The 26,465-nt window shown below is 36.5% G+C and overlaps 1 protein-coding gene and 1 non-coding gene across 2 annotated transcripts in view; both read right to left on the bottom strand.

The window, feature by feature from the left end:
- ARHGAP15 (Rho GTPase activating protein 15) overlaps positions 1-26,465 on the bottom strand; it is a 723,932-nt gene that overhangs the window by 172,246 nt on the left and 525,221 nt on the right. The gene's annotated exons all lie outside the window — the stretch shown is intronic.
- LOC126010559 (U6 spliceosomal RNA) lies at positions 17,790-17,896 on the bottom strand. Its single transcript, XR_007496582.1, has one exon. It is a non-coding gene; the product is annotated as a U6 spliceosomal RNA (small nuclear RNA).

The following is a 26,465-nucleotide window of genomic DNA, read 5'->3' as shown; positions in this document are numbered from 1 at the left end:
CAAAATTTTATCAAAAATATTCAACACAAAATGCCATTTTGGTACATAGATTGAGATCACCAAAGGAAATTTGTTCAGCAAGTAAAAAAGAATAATCTCAGTTCAAGGAATAAAATAAGAACGAATGACCATTTAATGGAAGGTAAATGCCACTGGCATTTGTCACCTTCAGATACACCTATTAATTCAAGAAAATGTGATAATAAAATATATACATATATTTACATATAAACTTACCAATCAATACTATTTGATTGGACCATCTGAAAATAGTATCAATATCAACTCAAGATTCTTTTTTTTTTTGGTTTTTGGGCCACACCCAGCGGTGCTCAGGGGTTACTCCTGGCTGTCTGCTCAGAAATAGCTCCTGGCAGGCACGGGGGACCATATGGGACACCGGGATTTGAACCAACCACCTTTTGGTCCTGGATCAGCTGCTTGCAAGGCAAACGCCACTGTGCTATTTCTCCGGGCCCTCAACTCAAGATTCTTAAAACAGAATTTCTACTGTAGATATCTACAGAGTTTTCATTTAAAAATAAAAAGTAAACTTAAATACTTACAACAAGTGGTTTCAATAAATATGCTGAAGTAGGTGAAGAATCTTTTAAACATAATATCAAATTTTATGATAAGCTTTTTATAACCAACTAAGCTTAGGCTACCTCATATATTTTAGGCCATTATCTAAATATACAGTTATGTTCATATCAATAGGCCCTTTCATGAATCTACCACTTATCCAGATGAACTTTATATAACCCTATATTTTTTTCTAGGGGCAGGATTGGGTTTTTGAGTCAAACCCAGCGGCGCTCAGGGGTTACTCCTAGCTCTGTGCCTAGACATTTCATCGGGCAGGCATAGGGGACCATATGGGATGCTGGGGATAGAACTGGGGTCCATCCCGGTCAGCAGAGTGCAAGGCAAACACCCTACTGCTGTATTATTGCTCCTGTCTCAACATGTCCCTTTTCTTGTATTAACAGGTATGATTATAAAAACATTTGATAAGCATTTTGGCACCCATTAGTAGTGATGTCTTATGATTTCCTTTTTGAACAGACAAACTTTACTCACGGCCTTGCACGATTGCAGAGAATTTTATAGATTATTCTTAAAACTCTTACTTGAGGTTATGCTTTTATGTATAACTAAGATCTTTCATAACTACTTATTTACAAAAGGCACATATTTTCATAAAAAATTATAAAGGTATTGGCAATCAAATGAAACTACATTAAAAAAGGACAAAGATGGAGCCATATGGTGCAAATTCTTATGTAGGACATGATTAAGTGAAAATAAGGTACAGTGGAAATTTTAAGCATAACTAGATAGTACTAGAGGCCCCCAAGAATCTTGTAGCCATGTGGACCCCCAAACCCTCTTGAGGTGGACCTGGTGATTCCTGGCACCAACACCACAGGGCCTAAAGCAGCTTTGTATCTTCAGACCCAAAAGCTGACCTATAGTGGTTGGATAAGTATCACCAGGAAAGTATGCCAGAATCTGCTAAGAAACACCATAGAAGCCCCCAAATAATAAAAAGAATGGAAAATGCATTATTTAGGGGAATCAAATTTACATAGTTGTATATTTATTTTATGTGACTATTTTATTTGATATTTGGCATGACAGTTAATCTTATTTAAATGTATCTGGAAAACATTTGTAAAACACAAGGAAATAAAGATACCCAAGGTGGCACTGTGCTGAGGGAGGCATATAGAGACTAGAATTGTGAAATATTTAGGGAGCAAGGCAATGGAAATATCGAACAAATACTATAACATTTTGGCTTTTCCAGAGCACTTAAATCAGAGTAATTTCATTTGTTATATCTTATCAACAGACTCTTGATATGGAGGAGTTCAACACTGGCTGGCTGCCTGACTCAAGGTATAATATACTCACAGCCCTCAAATTAGGTTCTTAAATTCATTTTCTTGTCCTGAATTTTAGTTTAAAAGATTTAAGCAGCATCTAACATATGTTGAGCACCAGAATTCCAATGTGATATAATATTATGAGATCACAAAATTAATTTACATGTTACATCAAAATTACCTATCCTGAAAAGTCTTTTCTTTGGTGGTCTTTTGAGCTTCTTATTTATTTTTATAGTAAACTTTTCTAAAGGACCATAACCTATTATGGTTAAATTAAAAAAAATTATAGTGGCTGCCCCCCACATGGGTGCCCAGACCTGTGGCTGCCCCGGCAACCCAAGCAACCTGCCCCAGGGACCCCAAACCCCAGCGGAGAGTGGACTAGGTGAGTCCCTTCCCCCCACATGGGTGCCCAGACCCGCAGCTTTCCCAGCAACCCAAGCAACCTGCCCCAGGAACCCCAAACCCAAGTGGAGGGTAGGAGGGGTGAGGAGAATCCTGCACCTGACCCACTCTGCGCTGCTGGGACAGGCTAGGACCAATAGTCTGGGTGAGATCGGGCCAGCCACCTGTACCTTTGGGTGACCTAGAGCAGCCTACCCCCCTGAGCCCCAGAGTGGACCAGGGACTCTCCAAGGGCTGAGGGCAGCAGCCGACAGGGTTTGGCTGAGGGAATTTCTTCTGCTGAGGCTCAAAGGGGCGGAGCTCCATTGACTTCCAGAGAGAGGAGGGAGGATAGAGTACTAGGCTCAACAGCGCCATCTACCATTGTGGCCAGGAGCGGAACTGCACTGGCTGACAAGAATAAGGAGAAGGAAATTGACAAGACCCACTGAAGGAAGATTGAACTCCAGGTAGCAAAGGGTGCGAGAAAGAGCTAGGCTCAACAGCGCCCTCCACCATTGTGGCCAGAGAAGGACCTGCACTAGCGGACAACAAAAGGGAAAAGCAACGGATTAGGCCACATAAAGAGCACAGGAGGAGCCAAACCTCAGCGAGCTCACTCAATAGCCCCCTATAGAACCACCTTCAGGGAGGGGATCCATCGCCATGCCACAGGGAACCAAAGCAGGCTGAATTTAGAAGGCACAACACTCCAAAGCACACCAATAAATACAAAGAAATATGGGTAAATCAAGGAGAACCCTAATATCTGGAGATATGGAGACAAACCCTAGCAAGTTTCCAAGTCCATCAAAATGCACAGATACATGGGAAGGAGACCTAAAAGCAGCATGAGGAAGGAAATGCAAGAATTGATAAAAGAAATGAAAGAAACGCTAGCTACCGAGTATAAGAAATCTAAAGATGAACAAATCAGCCAAATTAAAGAGGAAATGTTAAAGAACATAAGAAATTCCATACAAAAAGAAGATAAGGAATTAAAAGACAAAGTAACAAGCCTTACGAGCAGAAACAGAGTTGGAGAAGCACATTGAGGAACTCGAAGGAAAACTGCAAACAAAAAATTATCAAGAAACCAACAAAGAAATAAAAGGCAAAGCACTGGAAGAAAAAATCCAGTATCTAATGAACAAGGACAAAAAAAAAAACAACCTAAGAATTGTGGGTATACCAGAAGGGGAGGAAATAGGGAAAGAAGAACAAGTACTCAGGGAAATAATAGCAGAAAACTTCCCCACCCTCTGGAAAAAAAACTTCAGTGCAAATCCAGGAAGTGAAGAGAGTCCCTAATAAAATAGATCCTAATAAACCAACACAAAGACATATAGTAATCCAAATGGCAAAAAAAAACAAAGAGAAAGAGGAACCCCTTAAAGCAATAAGGAAGAAAAAAACCTCAAGTACAAAGGAAGGGACATAGAATCAAACCAGATCTCCCATTTGAAATAATTCAAGCAAGAAGACAGAGGAATAACATATTTAGATGACTGAACGAAAGAAATTTCCAACCTAGGGTTCAATGCCCAGCAAAACTATTATTCATATGGGAGGGCAGACTAAAAACATTCTTGAACAAGAATGAACTTGAACTATTTGGGCAAACAAAGCCAATCCTAAACGACCTACTCAGAGACAAATTACACAATCCAAACCCCATATTGTAACAACAACCACTCCACACAACACAACTGCACAACAGTCCTCTCTCTTAATAATCTCCCTAAATGTTAATGGACAAACTCTCCAATTAAAAGACACATAGTAGAGAACTGGATTAGGAAAATAAACCAGACTTCTGCTGTCTGCAAGAAACACACCTACAACTACAGGGTAAGCACTGGCTTAGAATTAAAGGATGGAAAGTAATTATTCAGGCCAATGGAAAACAAAAAGAGCAGGGACAGCCATTCTTATATCAGACCAAATTGCATTCAATCTCAAGAAAGTGATCAGAGACAAAGAGGATCACTACCTACTGATCAGGGGAACATTGATCAAGAAATTCTAACCCTGGTCAATATCTATGCACCTAATATAGAGCCAGCAAAATATGTGAGGCAACTGCTCACAAACCTGGAGAAACACATGAAGAGAAATATGATAATAGTAGGGGACCTCAATACTCCACTATCACCATTGGAAAGATCCACCAAACAGAAAAATAGCAAAGAAATAATAGCTCTAAATGAAAAATTAGAAGATCTAGGGCTAATAGACTTATATAGAGCCCTCCATCCCCAGAAAGCATAATACACAGAACCTTCTCCAGAATAGACCATGTCGTAGGATACAAAGTCAACATATATAAGACCACAAATGTAAGGATCATTAGAAGTACCTATCAGATCACTATGCAACAGAGGTCAAAATTGACTTCAAGAAGAAACAATGGAGAAAAACTAATACCTGGAGATAAAACAACATGCTGCTCAACAACAGCTGGATCAAAGAACAACTCAAGGAAGAAATAAAAAGATTTCTTGAGACAAATGATAATGAAGAGACAACTTGTCAAAATTTGTGGGACACAGCAAAAGCAGTAATTAGGGGGAAACTCATAGTAATACAGGCCTATGTCAAGAAACAGGATAATAACAAAATCAACAGTTTAAACAATCACCTCAAGGAATTGGAACAACAGCAGCAGAGAAATCCAACCACAACCAGAAGGCAAGAAATAATAAAAACCAGAGCATAAGTAAACAACATAAGAAATAAGAAAACGGGGCCGGAGAGATAGCATGGAGGTAAGGCGTTTGCCTCTCATGCAGGAGGTCATCGGTTCGAATCCCGGCGTCCCATATATGGTCCTCCCGTGCCTGCCAGGAGCAATTTCTGAGCCTGGAGCCAGGAATAACCCCTGAGCACTGCCGGGTGTGACCCAAAAAAAAAAAAAAAAAAAAAAACCACAAAAAAAAAAAAAAAAAAAAAAAAAGAAATAAGAAAACAATACAAAAAAAACAATGAGACAAGGAGTTGGTTTTTCGAAAAAATAAACAAGATAGACAAACCACTGGCAAAATTCACCAAAAAAAGGGGAAAAACACCCAAATCAGTAGGATCACAAATGAAAGGGGAGAGATTACAACAGAAACCCAAGAAATACAACATATCATGAGATCATACTATGAACAACTATACTCAGCTAGACTAGAGAACCCAGTAGATATCGACAGATTCTTGGAAAAATACCATCTTCCGAGACTGGAAAAGGAAGAACTAGAAAGCCTAAATAGACCAATCACCTCAGAGGAAATTGAAGATGTAATTAAGAAACTCCCTAAGAACAAAAGTCCAGGCCCAGATGGATTTACAGGTGAATTCTACCAAACATTTTGAGAAGACCTACTACCACTTTTCCATGGGCTCTTCCAAACCATAGAAAAAACAGGAATCCTTCCCAATTCCTTTTATGAGGCTAATTTCACACTCATTCCCAAAGATGGCAGACATCACCAAAAAAGAAAACTACAGACCAATCTCACTAATGAACATAGATCCAAAGATACTCAACAAAATCTTAGCAAACTGAATCCAGCACTTCATCAAAAAAAATCATAAATCATGACCAAATTGGATTTATACCAGGAATGCAAGGTTGGTTCAACATACACAAATCAATCAACATTTATACATCATATCAACAACAAGAAAGACAAAAACCACATGATTATATCAATCGATGCAGAGAAAGCGTTTGACAAAATCCAACACCCTTTCATGTTAAAGACACTCAGCAAAATAGGATTAGAAGGAACCTTCCTCAAGATAGTTACAGCTATCTATGAAAAGCCTACAGCCAACATTATACTTAATGGCGAGAAGCTAGAAGCATTCCCAATAAAGTCAGGAACTAGGCAAGGCTGTCCACTCTCTCCATTCTTATTCGATATAACCTTAGAAGTCCTAGCAATAGCAATCTGACAAGAGAAGGGAATCAAAGGAATCCAAATTGGGAAAGAGGAACTCAAACTATCTCTATTTGCAGATGATATGATGATATACATCAAAAACCCCAAAGAGTCCACAGTAAAACTCCTAGAAACAATTAACCAATACAGCAAAGTGGCTGGATACAAAGTCAATACACAAAAGACAGTAGCGTTTCTATACACAAACAACGAAGTCGAGGAGAGAGATTAAAAACACAATTCCATTTAAAATAGTATAAAAAATATCGCATACCTAGGAATCGGCCTTACAAGGGAAGTGAAAGACCTATACCAGGGAAACTTCAAAACACTTCAGAAAGAAATTGAAGAGGATCTAAAGAGATGGAAGAACATCCCATGCTCTTGGATAGGTAGAATTAACATAGTCAAAATGACTATCCTACCCAAACTACTATATAGATTTAATGCAATCCCTATCCAAATTCAGACATCATTCTTTAAAGAATTAGAACCATCAATCACAAAATTTATCTGGAACCACAAAAGACCCAGGATAGCCAAACATACTGAAAAACAAGAAGCTGGGTGACATCTCCTTACCTAACTTGAAACTATACTATAAAGCCATAGTGATAAAAACAGCAAGGTACTGGAACAGAGACAGGACCTCAGACCAGTGGGTCAGAACAGAATTCCAAGACATAAACCCCCATATATACAGCCAACTAATATTTGATAAAAGAGGCAAGAACTTGAAGTGGGACAAAGAAAGTCTCTTCAACAAATGGTGTTGGTACAACTGGAAAACCACATGTACGAAAGTGAAAATTGATCCATACCTCACTCCTTATACAAAAATCAACTCAAAATGGATCAAAGACCTTGAAATCAGACCTGAATCTATAAAGTTTGTAGAGAATAAAATAGGCAGAACACTCGAAGACCTATATATCAAAAAGGTCTTCGAAGATGGAGCACCAATCACAAGATCTTAAGCGTCAAACATAAACAAATGGGACTACATCAAACTAAAAGGCTTCTGCATGGCAAAGGAAATCCTACTTAACACAAGAAGATGGTTAACAGAATGGGAAAAAAATCTTCTCACTCGACATATCAAATAAAGGGCTGATATCTAGAACATACAAAGCACTCAGAAAGCTGAGTCCCCCAAAACCAAACAAAGCCATAAAAAATGGGGAGATGAAATGAATAGACACTTCTTGGAGGAAGACAGAAGGATGGCCAACACACACATGAAAACATGCTCACCTTCACTCATCATCAGGGAGATCCAAATCAAGACATCAATGAGATACCACCTTACACCAGTGAGGATGGCTCACATCAAAAATAAGGGGAACAACCTCTGTTGGCAGGGATGCGGTATAAAAGACACTCTCATCCACGGCTGGTGGGAATGCCCCCTAGTCCAACACCTATGGAGAACATTCTGGAGAGTTCTCAAAGAACTCAGAATTGAGCTGCTATATGACCTAGGAATTGCTCTTCTAGGTATATACCCCCAAGATGGAAGGACATTCATTCCAAAATATGTGTGCACCGCACTATTTATCGCAGCACTCAGTATAATAGCCAAGTCTTGGAACCAACCTAGTTGTCCAACAACAGATGAATGGATCATTAAGATGTGGTATTTATACACAATGGAATACTACATGGCAGTCAGAAATGATACAATCACAGACTTTGCAGCAACATGGATGGACCTAAAACATAAACGAAGTAAGTTGGAAGACAAAAGATAAACACAGAATGATAGCACTATTCTGAAGGACCTAGAACATACATCTTATATACAACTAATACTCAACAGTCAAATAATAAGGTATAACAGGGTAGAAACTCCCAACACGGTAATACTCAATGTATACTCGGGAGCAGTGCCCAAAATACATGAAAAAGAAACAACACAAACTCTTGACTACACATTATACCACAAAGAAACCAGCAACAGTAGAAACAGCATCATAGAGAGAACAGGTAAGTAATCAGCCTTCTACAACAAAGGCCCATAATAATCCCTTAGGGATCTTATACACGACCATAGGTAAAGTATACCACAGGAAATCACTGACTCCAAAGGAAACATCCCATAATACTATGTTTTAATACCTTTATCTTACTATATTTAAAATAACCTGTCAGCTTTTCTGTCTACAGGTGTTCTTGGATACAAAGGTGGACAAACTAAGATGGCATCTCTGGGCTCAGTCACACGAGATACCATACCCAGCTTGCACTACAAGAATGTTTTGAGAAAACACTTTAACATACACTTTATCTCTAGGTTATACCTTCTTTTAGGATTTGAAGCATGTGACCAGTCAGACCACCGAAGCAGCAACTGTGATATACAGACTTATACTACAGGCCCTACTCATCGAACACATTCAAGCAAACTAGCATTCCCTTGCTATATTTTCTCCTCTCTTCTCACTAATTTCTTTTTTTCTATTCTTTTCTTTTCTTCTCTTTTCTTTTTTCTTTTCTCTTCTCCCTTTCTTTCTAATGTATTTTCTCTTTTCGTCTTCCCTACCTCTTCCATATACTTTCCACTTTCCCCCTTTGGAAATCCAACAATCCCTTAATCCCCTCAATCCCATCCAGACCTCCCACCATATTAAAACTCTTCATCCCTAGTTCTTAATCCAATAGGCATCAAGACTGACCTCCTACCCCAACGAACCAGTACCCAGCACCCAAGCAAAGGGACATCAAGTAAAACCCACACCTCGACCCCCACAAGAAAAGACAACCAACTCCCCTGCAGACTCGTGCTGCACAGCCCTCCCTACCAAATCCCCCTACTGTGGACTGTCACTTGAAACGGGACTTAGCTCTAAAAGTATCCCCAATGCAAGAACTCTTACAAGACCTCCCTGACGCAAATCCTTTGCTAATCTCAAGAAGGTCAGGGGGAGTGAAGGAAAGTTGCCTGGGAACCCACACACCACAAGAAAATCCCAAAAGACAATGGGAAAACCTGTACTTCCAACATAAGTATAAGACTGGTATTGCACCATCTCTTTACCTGCTCTTCCCCCAAAATAAGGTAGTCTTAGACATTACATGGTTCCTTTAATTATTTTGTTAATTCATTTTTTAAATGTTTGTTCTACATATACATATGTGAGCACATATACTTTTATTCCTATTTTTTTCTTGTTTGGATGTGTGATCTATTTCTGTTTTCTTCTCTGTCCGCCCCCAAATGCACCGACAATATAAAGTAGCACCATTTCTTCCTGCAAAGGCACACTAAAAAAAAGGAGAAATCTTACACATAAAAAAGAGCTCTTATCTACTAGAGATAAGAACTCATACTTGTTTACAATACAGGGATATCTCCCACCTTGAAAATATGTCACGCGGACCCAACTTAGACCTCAGGTGATTAGACACCATCCATCCAGCCTTGAACCCTGGACCCCAGACATAGAATCGACACAGTTCTTCGCAACAGCTACAGGAAACAAACCCCATCCAGGACATCTTTAATACCGCTGGGCCACCAACAAGTGCCAGCTCTAATATGATATCCTGACAACAAAGAAAATAGGAACAACTTGACCTAAGAACAGGTCATCCTACCTCACCAGCCAATGATAAGACAAAATCAGAAGACTTGTCACCCTTTGGTCAGTCCAAAAGCCAAGACCACAATTTACAGATGACTGGCTGCTAGAACCATGACTGGACTGAATATATCTTGAGACCAATAAAAAAAAGCCCTAGCCTAGGGTTTGAACTAAGACCTGTACAACAACCATGATCCCCAGTTCCAAAGGTCTGGCAGAGACAATCGCAGTGGAATGGTGCTTCTGGAAACACAATGAAAGACGCTAACCTAGGTTCCATCCCAGGATCAGTGCAAAGTCCAAGACCACCAACCACAGAAGATGAATTAAAATGACACTGAGGGAACAGAACTTCTAGAACTACAAAGAAAGACTTCATCATAAGTCCCACACCTGGACCTGTGAAGATACTGAGATCTCTAGATACAGAGGTCTTATCTCATCACCCAGGATGGGGCAGAAGTTTTCCAAACACCACAAAAGCACCACCAGTAGAGTAAATGAACCTGAAGGGAGTCTATAGTTAATCCCGTGACAATATACCCCAAGGGTGGAGAAACCCCATAGCGCTTTTCGAATGACCCCGATATTTACTGTGCCAGTGCAGGAGGGGAAAAAAAAAAGCAAAAAGCACAAAACATTTTTTTATCTTTTATATATTATTTTTTCTTTATTTATTATTATTATTTTTATTTTTATTTACCTATCTATTTTTTGTCGATTTCTTTGTTTTGAAATGGTCATTGAATTTATTGTTCCCATTTATATTTATATTGTTTTTTTCTCTTCTTTTCTTTTCTCTCTTTAGGTGCTCTGCCATGTGTTTTAACTCAAGACCATGGCTTTTTTTGTGGTGCCTATCATTATCACTGGAGTGCTCACTGGATATTTGACAATTCTTTTTGTACTGTTGAGGTGTTTCACTTTCTTTTTCTCCTTCATCTCTCAAACCGATGATGAGAGCCTCTAGAAGGATTCTGCCCATTTTCAGCATATTAGACTTTTACCCCAGTTTATTACTTTTCTCTTCTTCAAATAAAACCACATAACTTGAACTATGTAGTCCTTCCTCCCAGTTAGAGGGGGAAATAAGGGAGGCACCAAGACCAAGACTACTAAGTAGTAAGCTAGGTTCAGAGGGGACCACATATTCTCGCAGCCCTGTGGGTGAGGGAGGAGGACATGGGAGGTAGGATGAACACGGAGGTGTAGGGAGGACAAATCGGTGATGGGAACCCCCCTGATTTTATGTAAATATGTACCTATAGTACTATTGTCAACAATATGTAAGCCACTACGATCAAAATAAAAATTATATTAAAATTTTATAGTGGCTATTAAGAAATAATAATTTAGAAGAAGTTACAGATGTACCTTCGATAGCCATAATAGGTCAGTATTTTCAACTAAAATCTATTATTTAAATAACAATAATATTTTTAAAATGTTAAGGTTCTGTGATTTACAATAATATTAAAAATAATTTCCAGGCACATGTTCCGAAAAACAAACCACCACTAGTGTACACACCTTTCTCCGTCAAGACCTCTAAACTCCTCAATTTCAAACATCCTCCAGCACACAACTCGGTTGTGTGGATCAGTTCTCTTGTTGCTACCTTGCGATGAACCTTTAAGTTCCATGTACATGACAGATCCGTATTTGCTTCTATCCAATTCATTGACTTCTCTTAGCATATAGGCTCTAGTTCCATTTATACTGTAGCAAATTTCATGATTTTGTCCTTTCTTAGAACTATGTAGTATTCCATTGTTTATGTATCCCACAACATCCATCTGTAGTTTGACATTTAGATCATTTCCATATCTAAGCACAACAACAAACGTGTGTGTATATATCTTTCAAACTAATATTTTTGTGTTTTGGGGATAGATGCCAGGAAGAGTTATCATTGAATTATATGAAAATATATTCTTATTTTTTGGTGAGATCCCCATATTATTTTTCATAGAGGATGAATTGTATAACCTTCCCACCAACAAAACTACCAAAACTATAATCAATTTCTTTTGTATTGTATATTGTCTTAAATACTGTAAACAGAAGGCATAACGTAGGTGTAATTTTAACTGAGTTCAGTCAATATAAACCTAGTTTTGGTAGAAATTTAGTATCAAATAACTTGAATTATCCAGAATAGAACAGTAGTAGGAGAGAAAAATAATTTATGTATAACAAGTGCATTTTAACATACAATGTTTTTATATTTGTAAAACCCCTTTTTAATTTTTATTTTAATATTGAAGTTATTTATGAATATAATAGCTTTCATTAACTTATATAGTGATGAGGACCTATTATATTATAAAACCCACATAAGTGGATGTGGTATTTTCTTCTAGTAGAGACTATTTTGATACAATTTCTGAAAGGCCCATTGGTATGTGATGTTCATGAAAGTCACACCAATCAGAAAGAAATGACACAGGACTATCAATCTTATGTTTGTCTATAAAATAAAATTGAAAGACTCGATAATAAAGTGACTAAAACACAGTTTATCCATATAGATAGAGCTTATTTGCTTATTTTTGGTTAAGTGTTTAAGGTGTACATCAATGATAAGGTGGTTGAATAAATCTACTTTTGATGGAGGCTATGCTAACTTTTTAATACAAAAAATCATGTGATGTGTGATAAATTAGAGATTCCCAAATTCTAACACAGTGATTTACCAAAAACTACATCTGTTTATGTTGTCTATTTCTTAAACCTGCCTTCAACACCTTGACTACCTATAAGACATTAATGATGTCATTACATTAGAAACTATTCTAGTTGGTCAGTTAATTTACTTGTTTACCTAATATTTATTAAATAACTATTGACTGAATGCAGTTAAAACAATGTGCAGAATTCACATTGTGTGTTATTCAATGCTAGAGATGTTTTATATTCTTCAAAAGAGAGGGCATCACTGGGAATTCGAAATATTGACAAGTGAATGAGTACTAGGCATTTATATCTTATTTGTGTTCACTAGAATCATAGTTTATTTATTGACCTGAGAACAAGTATGGTGAAACTGAAGAGTTCTACCTTTAAGACCACCAAAATGTATATTATCTAGCAATGGGATAAAACATATCTCTTTCTACAACAGATCAACAGATATCAAAGTACTAACTGAGGGACTTTATTTGGAGTTAGAACTTTGTTTTTTGGGTTTTGGGCCCCACCCTGTGACACTCAGGGGTTATTCCTGGCTATGTGTTCAGAAATTGCTCCTGGCTTGGGGGATCATATGGGACAATGGAGAATAGAACCACTGTCTGTCCTAGGCTAGCGCGGGCAAAGCAGATAGATGCCTTACTGCTCGTGCCACAACTCTGGGCCCTGGAGTTAGAGCTTGTAAAGGGATAAATAAAGGAAAAGTGAGTCCTCTGAAAGGTTCTAAGTCTATTTGACTGGTATCCTGAGCAGAGGTTATAACCCATACATGACAGGAAAGATTATATGAAAATAGAGAATATAACCATCAAATCAAGGAGAAGGGTCTTAGGAGAAAGCAGTGTTGCCAGTACCTGGTCTCAAATGTCTAGCTTCTAGAACTAAAAGGTCATGAATTTCTGTTATGTCTCCCCTGCTCAATCCTTTTCTGTGGTGCTTTGTTAGTAGCCCTAGAAAAAAATTATATTGCCTAAAGTTTTAGGGTAGAAAAAAGATGTGTTAGAATGAGAGCCTCCAGAAGGACTCTGCCCATTTTTGGCATATTTGATATTTTCCCCCAGTTTATTACTTTTCTTCAAACAAAATCACATAACTTAAACTATCTAGCCCCCCTCCCAATTAGAGCGGGAAAAAAGGCAGGTACCAAGACCAAACAAGTGTAGGACCACTAAGTAGTAAGCTAGGCACAGAGGGGACCACTTATTCTGGCAGCCCTGGGGTTGAGGGAGGAGGATCTGGAAGGTAGGACGGGAACGGAGGTGGAGGGAGGATAATTCGGTGATGGGAATTCCCCTGATTTTATGTTAATATGTACCAAAATATTATTGTCAATGATATGTAAGCCACTATGATTAAAATAAAAATATATTTACAAAAAATAAACATGTAAACTATGCCACAAAAAAAGAAAAAAGATGTGTTATACAGTATAGATAGCTGTTTAAATAATTCTAGTTGAATACAAATAATTATCTGTGTTTAATAAAGTTTTTAAAATGGACATAGTTAAGTGGTTGTCCGTTCAGATTCAACATATTTCAAATAATTTGCTATATAAGTATATTGGGTACTTTCTAGCATGGCTTCAGCCAAAGAATGAAATATGCTCACCACTTTATTGTTAGATTTTTCCATTTACTATTTTTGGAGTAGAAAATATTTTACTGCTGCTATATAGTTCGAGACTCAAAATATTAGACAACTTTAAAACTTTTGCAAGAAAATTCAATTCAAGCCAAATCAACACTATGGTTATTGTAGTTACAAAATAAAGACAGATTTAGATGCAAAAAATATATACTCAAAAAACAATGAAATTTTTATCTTACAATTTATCACAGTACCCCCCAGAAAGTTAAGAGAAAGTTATATTTTAGGATAGATTCTTTGCTGTAGATAGAGTTGGACTTGTGTACAGAAAATTTTGTAAAACTGATTTACAAAATTCAGTTTTGTGTGGCATCAATAAAAGTAGGAGAGAGGAAGGAAACAAGGAAATAATCAGAAATTCTCATTTCTGATCCTAAAAGTGTTTTTAATTAAAAAATTTTAATAACATATCTGACTAGTTTTCTATGTACTTCATTGTATGCAAAAAGGAAATTAATTCCAAGGCATGCAAATAATGCCTGACTAACATGAAATATCTTTAGGTATACTATTTTTGAAAGAGAAGGAAGAACTTATAATGATAGTCAATATAGAAACTGAGTAAGGAATAAAAAATATCTCATTTTTACTTCTCAGATTTTATTAAAGTATAATACATAAATTGAAATTTGTGAAGCAAATGCCACAGATACAAAGTATAATAAATGTGTCATTGCTTTGTGTGTTTTAAATTTACAATGGCATAACATAAATCATTTTTCCATCATTACAATTCCATTATAATTCTATTTTATAAAATAATACTATTCACATTATGCTTCTCTATAGGCTTTTATATCTTTTCTTCAGGCATTTGAGGACATATAAGCCCATTCAGATATTAATAACAAGAAGAACAACAACAAACAAAAAATGAACTTACTTTAATTAAGAACCTACATTTTAAAGAAATAGATCTATTTCATGTTGCCAGCATGTATTTCTTTAATTCCCTTCTTACTCAGAGCTTCCAACATTGGTCTTATTTCCATTCAGTCAAAGGCTTTTTGTACTCTACAGACACTAAATACAATGGCTCATTTCATTTGACCATCTTTTCCAAAACAATTATAAATGTGCTTGAATTCCATGGATGCTTTAAAATATTGCACACTCTAAGAACATAGAATCCCTAGAATCTAATTTCAACAAATTTATTTTTAAAAATTCCATTTGTACTGATTCTATATTTGAATACTATTGCTATTTATTTCTCTCTAAGTTGTATTTACAAATATAAACCAGTAGATTAAGTTTAAACATGTTATATAATAATATCTAGAACTATTCAAAATAAGATTTATTTATTAAGATATTTGCACAAATAGAGCAGTTATTTAATGGTACTGGTTTTTTCACTTGACTAATAAGAAATTTTTCTTTCCTCATTTTGCATGACAGCTAATTTAAATTATATATACGTATATGACAAATATGTGCTGTAAAAGTATGAAAATTTGAGCATTTTCTTCTTTCTTCATATTTAGCAAATATTTTCAAGACATATTCTGTAATTTATTATTACTTTAATTATAACATTGGTGTGCATGGGATTAAAATTTACTATTTTACTGAAAGAGGAATTAGCTCTTTAGTAGTTTTGAAGTCTGATGTCTGAAAATATTTCTTTAGATGACATAAATAAATGCCAACAAAATTGGTACTTTAAACCATTGCTAGCCTCATTCACTGAAGTTATTATAAGCTAATAAAATACTTATTAGTTATCAAGTAAAGATAACATAAATGAAAATATTTCTAGCTACTATTGAAGTTTACCATTTTAATTGAAATTATTTCTATTAATTGGAGTGGCTAATTCTGAAATTAAAATAGTCACTTAAATCACAAAAATATCCAGAAGTCTACAAAGGTAGAGGTTTGCAAATCTACTTTTATAAAAGTAGATTAAATAACAGTTGGGATATTTTTATATTCTACTACTTTCATCAAATTTGACAAATATTTAACTGGATGTACATGTATGAGTATTCTTTTGTAAACACAGAATAGCAATAATTTATTAATTCTTAATATTACAAATATAGAGTAGTGATATAGATACTTTAAGAAATCTATCAACTATGAAGAATTGGTTTATTGATTTACTTTGTTTAGTGAATGAAAGATTTTAAAGGTCTTTTATCACCAGACTTGAAGAAGAGATGGTTAGAGGGACCTTCACTTTCTAAAGATATCATACAAAATATTATTTCCCCTTTCAACCATAACCTTTAAAAAATAATTTATAAAAATAATTCATGGGGGCCAGAGAGATAGCATGGAGGTAAGGCATTTGCCTCTCATGCAGAAGGTCATCAGTTTGAATCCCGGTACCCCATATGGTCCCCTGAGCCTGCCAGGAGTGACTTCTAAGCATAGAGCCAGGAGTAACCTCTGAGCACTGCCGGGTGTGACCCAAAAACAGAAAAAAAAAAAAATTCACATTTTGAGTTGTTTTTAAATGATAGCTAAACAACTTAGTTGATTAAAAATTGCAAAAACATTTTATAACATGAAACTTAAAGTGTGCTACAATTTCTTATAAAGCACGTGGAACTTATTGTTATATAATTTTTTCTTATTTATGGAAAAAAATCTAAAAGTTTTTAAAGTGTATATGCAGTTAATGTTCTAAGAGTAATCTCATAATGTTCATTTACATACATATTTATAAAACATTTTCTATAATATGGAAATAGAATAAGCTTTATAAAATATAGGTGAGCATCTTGGATCTTTTAATTTGATAATATATCATATATATGATTCAAAATAAATCTCTATAAACAGCTCTATCATTCTTATTTTATAGATACATTTAATTTTATGGATATATAATATAATTTAGCTTACTAGTTTGCAATGGTCAAATATTTTGCATAGATTTTAATTTTATGAACGCATAATGACCTACATAATCATATTTCAACTCAAATACTTAAACATTTCTGGTATAAATTATCTGTATTATAATTTATATCTAAACAAGTATATGTTCTTGTGAAAAATAGAACAGATTCCTAGGCAGGAAATTCTAAGAAAAGTTTGTGTACCTAAAATAAACAAACAAAAAGTAACCTGATATAACTTGTCATATTGCTCTATGAGGGTTTAATCTAATTTCTATTATTATTACTACAATATTTGAAAGGATATGTCTTTGGATTTACATTCTTTATTTTTTTTAATTTTGGGTTACACCCAGTGATGCTCGAGGGTTACTCTTGGCTATGTGCTCAGAAATTGCTCCTGGCTTGAGGGACCATATGGGACCAGGGATCAAACTGTGGTCTGTCCTAGGCTAGCATGGGCAAGGCAGATGCCTTATCTCTTGTGCCATTGCTCTGGCCCCCATTCATTACTTTTTTGAAGCTTCTCAATGTGATTTGTATACTTACACATCATTTTTGCTTCATTCGCTTAAAATCATTGCCATTTCTAAATTTGCTTATTATATTCCTTATCATTTTTTGTAAAACCATCACCCTGAGGACATAGTTCAAATAACATGACTATATTTAAGCAAAAAATTTCTTCTATGTTCTTCTTCTAGAGAAGCTTTTTCTTGTGTTTTGTATTTATGATTAGTCTGACACTTAATGTTATTTTACTACTTGCAACTACATCTAGATCACTTACTAAATTTTTTTTTAAATATGGAACGCTTCACGAATTTGCGTGTCATCCTTGTGCAAGGGCCATGCTAATCTTCTCTGTATCGCTCCAATTTTAGTATATGTGCTGCCGAAGCAAGCACCACTTACTAATTTTTAATCTTTTTAGGCAGTATAGGAGGTATTTTAGAGTGTATTAATAATTATAATTAAAATACTTATATGTGTATACATACCACATACATTTTTACTTTTAAAAATGCTTAAACGGGGGCCGGCGTGGTGGTGCTAGAGGTAAGATGTCTGCCGTGCCAGTGCTAGCCTAGGACGGACTGCGGTTCGATTCCCCAGCCAGGAGCAACTTCTGAGCACATAGCGCATATGGTCCCCCAAGCCAGGAGCAACTTCTGAGCGCATAGCCAGGAGTAACCCCTGAGCGTTACTGGTGTGGCCCAAAAACCAAAAAAAAAAAAAAAAAAAAAAGATTTAAAAATGCTTAAATGATACTGAAGCCATAAGTAGATTATTTATTCATTTATTTACCAAATGTTTATGGAACTCAAATTTTGTGCTAGACAAAGGTGCTGGGGTGAAATATATTTTTTATAAAGCTACTTTCTAAATCCAAATATTTTCATTATATAATAAATTCAGACTAATAGAAAAGTTATAAGAGCATTTATAGACTGATTTGAGAATATAAAGATTAGTGTCTAGCTTTGTCTGGATGGGGATCAGGAAAAGCTTCTCATTTAAAGTTTCACATAAGAGCATGACATGGCGAAGGAAATCCAACTTAAAACAAGACAGCTAACTGAATGGGAAAAAATTTTCACACTCCACACATCAGATAAAGGGCTGATAAACAGAATATACAAAGCACTCAGAAAGCTGAGTCCCCCAAAACCAAATAAAGCCATAGAAAAATGGGGAGATGAAATGAATAGACACTTCTTCAAGGAAGACAGAAAGATGGCCAACAAATACATAAAAACATGCTCACCTTCACTCATCATTAGGGAAATCCAAATCAAGACAACAATATGGTACCACCTTACACCAGTGAGGATGGCTCACATCAAAAATAATGGGAACAATCTCTGTTGGCGGAGATGCGGTATGAAAGGCACTCTCATCCACTGCTGATGGGAATGCCCCCTAGTCCAACCCCTATGGAGAACAGTCTGGAGAGTGCTCAAGGAACTCAGAATTGAGCTGCCATTTGACCCTAATCGCTGTCCTAGGTATCTACCCCCAAGTTGGAAGGACATTCATCCCAAAGTATGTGTGCACCCCATTATTTATCGCAGCACTCAGTATAATAGCCAAGTCTTGGAACCAACCTCGATGTCCAACAACAGATGAGTGGATCATTAAGATGTGGTACCTATACACAATGGAATACTACATGGCAGTCAGAAATGATACAATAACAGACTTTGCAGCAATGTGGATGCACCTAGAACATATTATGTAAATGAAGCAAGCCAGAAGATGAAAGATAAACACAGAATGATAGCACTATTCTGAAGTACCTAGAATATATACCAAATATACAACCAATACCCCACGATTAAATAACATGGTGTAACAGGATAGAAACCTCAAACACTGTAATAATCACCATATACTAGGGAGTAGAGCCCAAAAACAAAGGGAAGAGAAACAACACAAAGCCCTACTACACATTATATCATAAAGAAACCAGCAACAGCAGAAACAACAGCATAGAGAGAATAGGTATGTAATCATTTTACTACAAAGGTCCATAATAATTTACTAGGGATCTTATACAAAATTACAGGTAAAGATTATGTTGGGAAATTACTGAGTCCAACAAAAACATTTCAAAACATTATGTTTGAATGCCTTAACCTTACCACATTTAAAATAACCTCTCAGTTTTTCTGTTCATATGGGTTCCTGGATACAAAGGGTGAACATCCTATGGTGATACCTCAGTGTTCAGTCACACGAGGCACCATACTCAGCTTGAATCATGCAAATGATCGGGTAAAACTCTTTAATATACCCTTTATCTATCTCTAGATTATGCCTTCTTTTAGGACCTGAAGCACATGACCAGCCAGATCACCGAAGTAACAACCGTGACCGACAGATTTTTACTACAGGGCCTAAGCATTGAACACGTTCAAGCAAACTAACAGGCCCTTGCTCTTGTACCCTCTGTTCTCATTACTTCATATTTTTTGTTGTTGTTTGATTGTTGGTTTGTTTTGTTTTGTTTTTCCTTCTCTCACTTCTTGTCTCCCTCTTCTTCCACCTTCTCCTCCTCACTATCATCAATTCAATCTATAGCAAATAAAAACCACACGGTTACCTCCTCTATAAGAAAGGAAAGCTGACTTATAGGGTGCTGTGGACAATACTGCAAAGGGTAAACAACTATATAGATAGACCTCACTAACACAGCAGTCAGTACTCGAGACACAAAACCTATACATATCCAAAAGTTGATCTTTTAGTTTCCTTTCCTTACAAGTACTATACTTACCTATCTTTCTGTACTCAGCGCACCTCTTGCCCTCCCCACCTCTCTTCATTAATATATACCTAAGCTAACATCTATATGTTTATATGTGGGCAGGAGCACACAGAGATTGGAATCTTCCTTAAGGGACAAGCCTAAACCACAAACAACTCATACCTATACCCCATATAACCCCTCCCATATATTATTCCCTCCAACCTCCTCCAGAAATCCGACTATTCCTTCACCCCTCAATCCCACTCACGATATCCCCACCACATTGTAACTCTTCACCCTCAGTTCTTAATCCATTAGGCATTAAGACCGACCTCCTACACCAACAAACTAGTACCCACTACCCAAGTGAAGAGACACCCATTCAAACTTTCACTTCATTCCAGGCAAGAAAATGCAACCAACAAACCGACTGACTCATGCAGTGTGGCCCTCCTAATCACCTCTTTCTAACGGGGACTGTGACTTGATACCAGAACTAGCTCCAAAGGACCTCCACTGCAAGAACTCTACCCAAGACCTCCCTGCCTAGACCACACACCTCACAAGGAAATCTCAAAAGACAATGGGGAAGCCTATACTTTCATCATAAGTATAGGCCTATATAACACTACCTCTTACCCTGTTTCTCCCAAATGTAAAATAATCTCGTTTCACTTCCTCCCTTTTTGTTTTTTTTCTTTCTTTTTCTTCTTTTCTTTTTTATTCTTGTCCGTTTTTTTGTTTTGTTTTAGTTTTTGTTTTTTGATTTGATTTGTTTTTGTTTCTTTTGGGTAACTCCAGGCAGCACTCAGAGGGTGCTCCTGGCTTTATGCTCGGAGATTGCCCCTGGTGGGCACGGGGGACCATGTGGAATTCAGGGATTTGAGCCACCGTCCTTCTGCAGGAAGGACAGACGCCTTGTCTCCATGCTATCTCTCCTGGACCCACTTTATTCCTTTAATTACATCTTTTATTTAATTCTTTTTTTTAAAGAAACTTTTTTTTCTTTAGATATGTGTGAGCATATATATTTTTAGTTTTTGGTGTGTGTCTGTTTTCTTCTCTCTCCACCCCCAAAAATCCACCAGCAGTATAAAGTAGCACCACTTCTTCCTGCAAAGACATATTAAACAAAGGGGGAAATTTTACATGTACAAACAAGCTCTTATCTACTAGGGATAAGAACTCATACTTCGGGCCCGGAGAGATAGCACAGCGGCGTTTGCCTTGCAAGCAGCTGATCCAGGACCAAAGGTGGTTGGTTCAAATCCCGGTGTCCCATATGGTCCCCCGTGCCTGCCAGGAGCTATTTCTGGGCAGACATCCAGGAGTGACCCCTGTGTACTGCCGGGTGTGGCCCAAAAACAAAAACAAAAACAAACAAACAAAAAAAGAACTCATACTTCTTTACAACACAGGGACATCTCCCACCCTAACCGTATGTCATGTGGAACCAACTTAGACTCCAGGGAACTAGACACCGACCTTCCAGCCTTGACTCCTGGATCCCAGACATAGAAATGACAGAGTTCTCCACAACAGCTCCAGGAACCAAATCCCCTCCAGGGCATTCATAATGCTGCTCTGATGCCATCATGTGCCAGTTCTAAATTTATAACCTGACAACGAGGAAATGGGAACAACTTGATCTAAGAGCAAGTTGTCCTTCCTCATCAGCCAACAATAAGACAAAATCAGAAAACATGACACGCTTTGAACTGAGCAAAAGCCAAGATCGCTATATACAGATGACTGGTTGTTACAACCAGGACTCGACAGTACTCATCCCGGGACCAATAACAACAACAACAACAACAACAACAGCAACGAAAAGCTCTAGCCTAGCTTTTGGTCTACGATTTGTTCAACAAAAAAGATCTCCAACTCCAGAGGTCTGACTGAGACAACCACACCTGAATGGGTCTTCCGAAAACATAACAAAAGACTTTATCCCAGGCTCCATCCTAGGAGCAACATAATGACCAAGACCACCAATTACAGAAGATGGATTAAAACGACACTGAAGAAGCAGAATTCCTAGAACCACAAAGAAAGACTCCATCATAAGCTCCATTCCATGAGCTGCACAGTCACCAAGATCTCTAGATACAGAGGTCTGATTTTACCATCCAAGATGAAGCAGAAGCCATACACCACAAATGCACCGAGGGGAGAGTAAATGATCATGCAAGGAGTCTACAGTTAATCCCATGACAGTATACTTCAGGGGTGGAGAAACCCTGTAACTCCAGGCCAAGGGAATTCCCTCTATAATATCCTCAATACTTAATGTGCCTATGCAGGGGGAAAAAGAAAAGAAAAACACAAAATAATCATCATTCCACACATTTATTTATTGATTGATCGATTTCTTTGACGTCTTTATTTTGGTGTAGATATTGATGTTGATATCTCCAATTTTATTTTGTTTTATCTTATCTTTTTCTTTCTTTTTGCACTTGGCATGATTTGTTTTCAGAACCGAAACTATTGTGTGGTGCTTGTCTTTATTACTCTAGTGCTCACTGGATAGTTAATTTGATATTTCTTTCTGTATTGTTGTGGTGTTTCAATTACCTTTTTCATGTCCTCTCTCAAACTGAGGTTGAAAGCCTCTAGAAGGTCTCCGCCCATTTTCAAAGTATTTGACTTCTTTTTATTTATTTTATTTATTTTTTCTTATTTTGTACCCCATTCTATTGCTTTTCTTTCCTTCAAACAAAACCACATAACTCGATTTATCTAGTTCTGCTTCTTAAATAGAGGGGGAAACAAGGGAGGGTACCAGGACCAAACAGATATATGACCACTAATAGTAAGCTAGACAAAGAGGGGTCCACCTACTGTAGCAGCCTGGGTGTGATGGTGGGGTATATGGGTTGCAGAAAGGGAACTGGGATGGGGGGAGGACAAATTTGGTGATGGGTATTCCCCTGATTCAATGTTAATATGTACCTAAAATACTACTGTGAAAGATATGTAAGCCATTATGATCACAATAAAAAATTAAAATAAGAGCATGACAGTAGGGGCTGGAGCAATAGTGCAGTGGTAAGGCATTTGCCTTGCATGCAGCTGATCCAGGATGGACCTTGGTTTGATCCCTGGCATCCCATATGGTTCCCTAAGCCAGGAGCAATTTCTGAGCATATAGCCAGGAATAACCCCTAAGTGTCACCGGTGAATCCAAAATCAAAAAAAAAAAATGAGCATGACAGTCATCTTAATTTATAACATTCATGTACATAATGTACATAATGTACATAAGATAGGAAAGAGATATGAAAAAAATATTTAAAGTAGCAGTCATACCAAGGACCGAAGAACATAATGTATTTGAGGAACCATAAATTATTTGAGAGCATAGAGTTAAAGGTTAACTTTATAAAAATGCTTTTTTGTGTGTGTGTTGTACTTGTGCTTGTTTTTATTTTGGGTCACATAAATGATGCTCAGGGCTTACTCCTGCTTTTGCACTCAAAAATCTGTGTTGTTGGGGCTTGGGAGACCATAGAGGTACTAGGGATCAAACTGGGGTGGGCCATTGTGCAAGGCAAGCACCCTGTCCACTGCTCTATCTCTCCAGCCCTTTTTTTGTTTGTCTGTCTGTTTTTGGTATCAGGTCATACTCCACGGTGTTCATGTATAACTCCTGGATTTGTGCTCAGGGATCACTTCTGGTAGTGCTTAGTGGATGAGATGCAGTGCAGGGGGTTGAACCCTGGTTGACTGCATGCAAGGCAAGCATCGTACCTACTGTATTATAGAACTAATATCTCATATAATGTTGAATGTATAAAGAAAGGCACAGGCAAGGTGATGAAGTTTTCAACAATTACAGTAGTATAGCTGAAGAGTACTACGTACTAAAAAGGTGTGATGGCAGAAGTGAGTCTGTGGAGAGAAATAACACGTTCAAAGTTGCTTTGTGAGCAATGAACTCAGTTGAGAGGGTCTCTTGTGAGAATAGTGCATTTTCACTCAGAAAAAAAAAACAGTGAAAAAGAGTCAAAAGATGAGAGAGAAAAAGAGAGTGAGACAGAAAAAGAGACAGAGAGACAGAGGAAGAGACACTCTGGTCTCAGGTGTATTTATGAAACCACTCCATAACAGAGAAAGAAGTATAAAAACAATGGTTAAACATTTATGAAGACTAAAGTGCAGGGACCAATTGTGGCATTACACTAATCAAAACTTAAAGTAAAAATTCTCTATTTTTCTGAAGTTTACAAAAGACTAGCTATTAGTTTGAAAATGAAAATCTGCTCAAATAATTTGACCTGAGATAAGACTTCAATGGTGTTTTAGTATCATGCGCTACTTTACTGAGTCTACAAAGGGGAATTACAATTAATTGGATTATGCAGTTCTCCACATACTTATTGCACGAAAAGAAAGTATGAAAGTGTAACTATTGCTAACAAGGTCAGATCTATCATCATCCATGGGATTTGCTTTTTTACTTACCAATAAGATTAATTTTTTTCTTTACAATCTTCAAATTTGAAGTCATTTTAATTATAGAGCTTTAAGAATTCAAAGGAAAATGCAAACCTACTTTCAATGTATTATTAATAATTGACCTAATTTTTACTCATTTTTAGGATGAGAGCAAAAAGAAATGGCTTATCTAGAAGACTTATTTACTTGGGATCCCTTTGCAATATTTTCTTAATTTTAATTTAATTAATTATATATATTTTCTAGTAAGGAAGATGGTTCAACATATAGACATGCTTTGCATACTTAAGCTTTATATTTGATCCCTAACATACTGCATGGTCCCTGTGCATGAATCCAGGAGTTTTCTCTCAGTCCTGCTAGTTATCTCTCTCCATCCCCCACCAAAAAAAAAAAAAATAGGTTTTTTCTTCTTTAGACAAAAAAGAACATTCAGAAGTTTAAGATTGCAAATAATTTTATCCAGATTCTATTTTGTGCGATAAGTTAATTGGGAACATTTGAGAGATTAAAAAGTCAGGTATACATAGATTAGTTTAGAAGCTATTGGAATAGTACAAGGAATCCCAAAGGCCAGAACTAAGTAGTCTTGTAAAAATTCAACAATATGAGATATTAAAATTCAACCAAAGGAAGAAAGGAAATAGAGAGATTATCAAACAAAATTCTATTGGTTCTAGCCAGAAGATTGTTGATGGGAAGATATAGTTTTATTAGTTATATTATATTGAATATCTGAAAAGGCACAATTGAAATTTTTATTCAATATATTTTTGACAAGAAGATGCCATGAACAATGCACTATTTTGGATATACTATTTATATTTTATATGACTATATACTGTACATTTTTGTATATTTTGGGCATAAAACTAAATAAAGGAGATAAAGATTGAATAGTGTAATTTGAGGATTATCAGCATAAATGTATATATATTTCCATGAGAGTAAATGATTATGACAATCAGAAATACAGCATTTATGGCAAAAGCTGATAATTTAGTCCTTATCATGACTGGCTTTTTATACACATAATCCTATTTAAATAAAAGAGTAACAAAATACAGTGTTATCATATTTAACATATAAAATATAAAGACCAGAGAAATGAAATAACTTGCTTATGAATACAGGAAGTTAGTGTTACAGTTAAATTTCTGTTCTGAAAAACTTTTCATTCGAAACCACCTTACACAGGGGTTTCAAATTTTATTCATTTATTCTACAACTTTCCTTTTTAGAAGGAAAATTACCATTATCTCCCCATGGGATGTGCCATCTTTAAGCAAAAAGAAATGCATGCAAGGCTACTAAGTTCCTCTTGATTTTTCTAGTACTTTCCAGAAGGTTGTCTACCCACTTAGGAAAAAGCTGACCTAAACCATTAAGAGAAGAAAGTTGATCACCTTAAAACAGGTAGAGCAAAACAGAAGTGCCATATAAATTGACAAGACAGAAATCAGAATTAAAATGATTTTTTCATAAAAAAAAAGATTCTTTATAAGCAAACAACTTAAGATTAAGATACAAAGAGAACACTCAACCCAAAACCCGGATGCCTGTGTTAATTGTTGATCTCTAGTGATCAGCATCTACACAAATCAGCTTGTCTCATGAGGAGAATTTCACTGCAGTGTTGTCTCTAGAGAACTAGTACTGGCTTGCCAACACTGAACAAGTCAAACTCTGTGATTGGGGTCATTGGTGCTGAAGACTACCTACTGTAAAAGTAGTGTTTGTCAGTGTACAAATTTTATGAGGCA

Source organism: Suncus etruscus, chromosome 5 (genome assembly GCF_024139225.1).
Source record: "Suncus etruscus isolate mSunEtr1 chromosome 5, mSunEtr1.pri.cur, whole genome shotgun sequence".
Classification (NCBI taxonomy): Eukaryota; Metazoa; Chordata; class Mammalia; order Eulipotyphla; family Soricidae; genus Suncus; species Suncus etruscus.
Note: the sequence above shows the minus strand (reverse complement) of the source record. Positions and strands in the feature narration are given on the sequence as shown.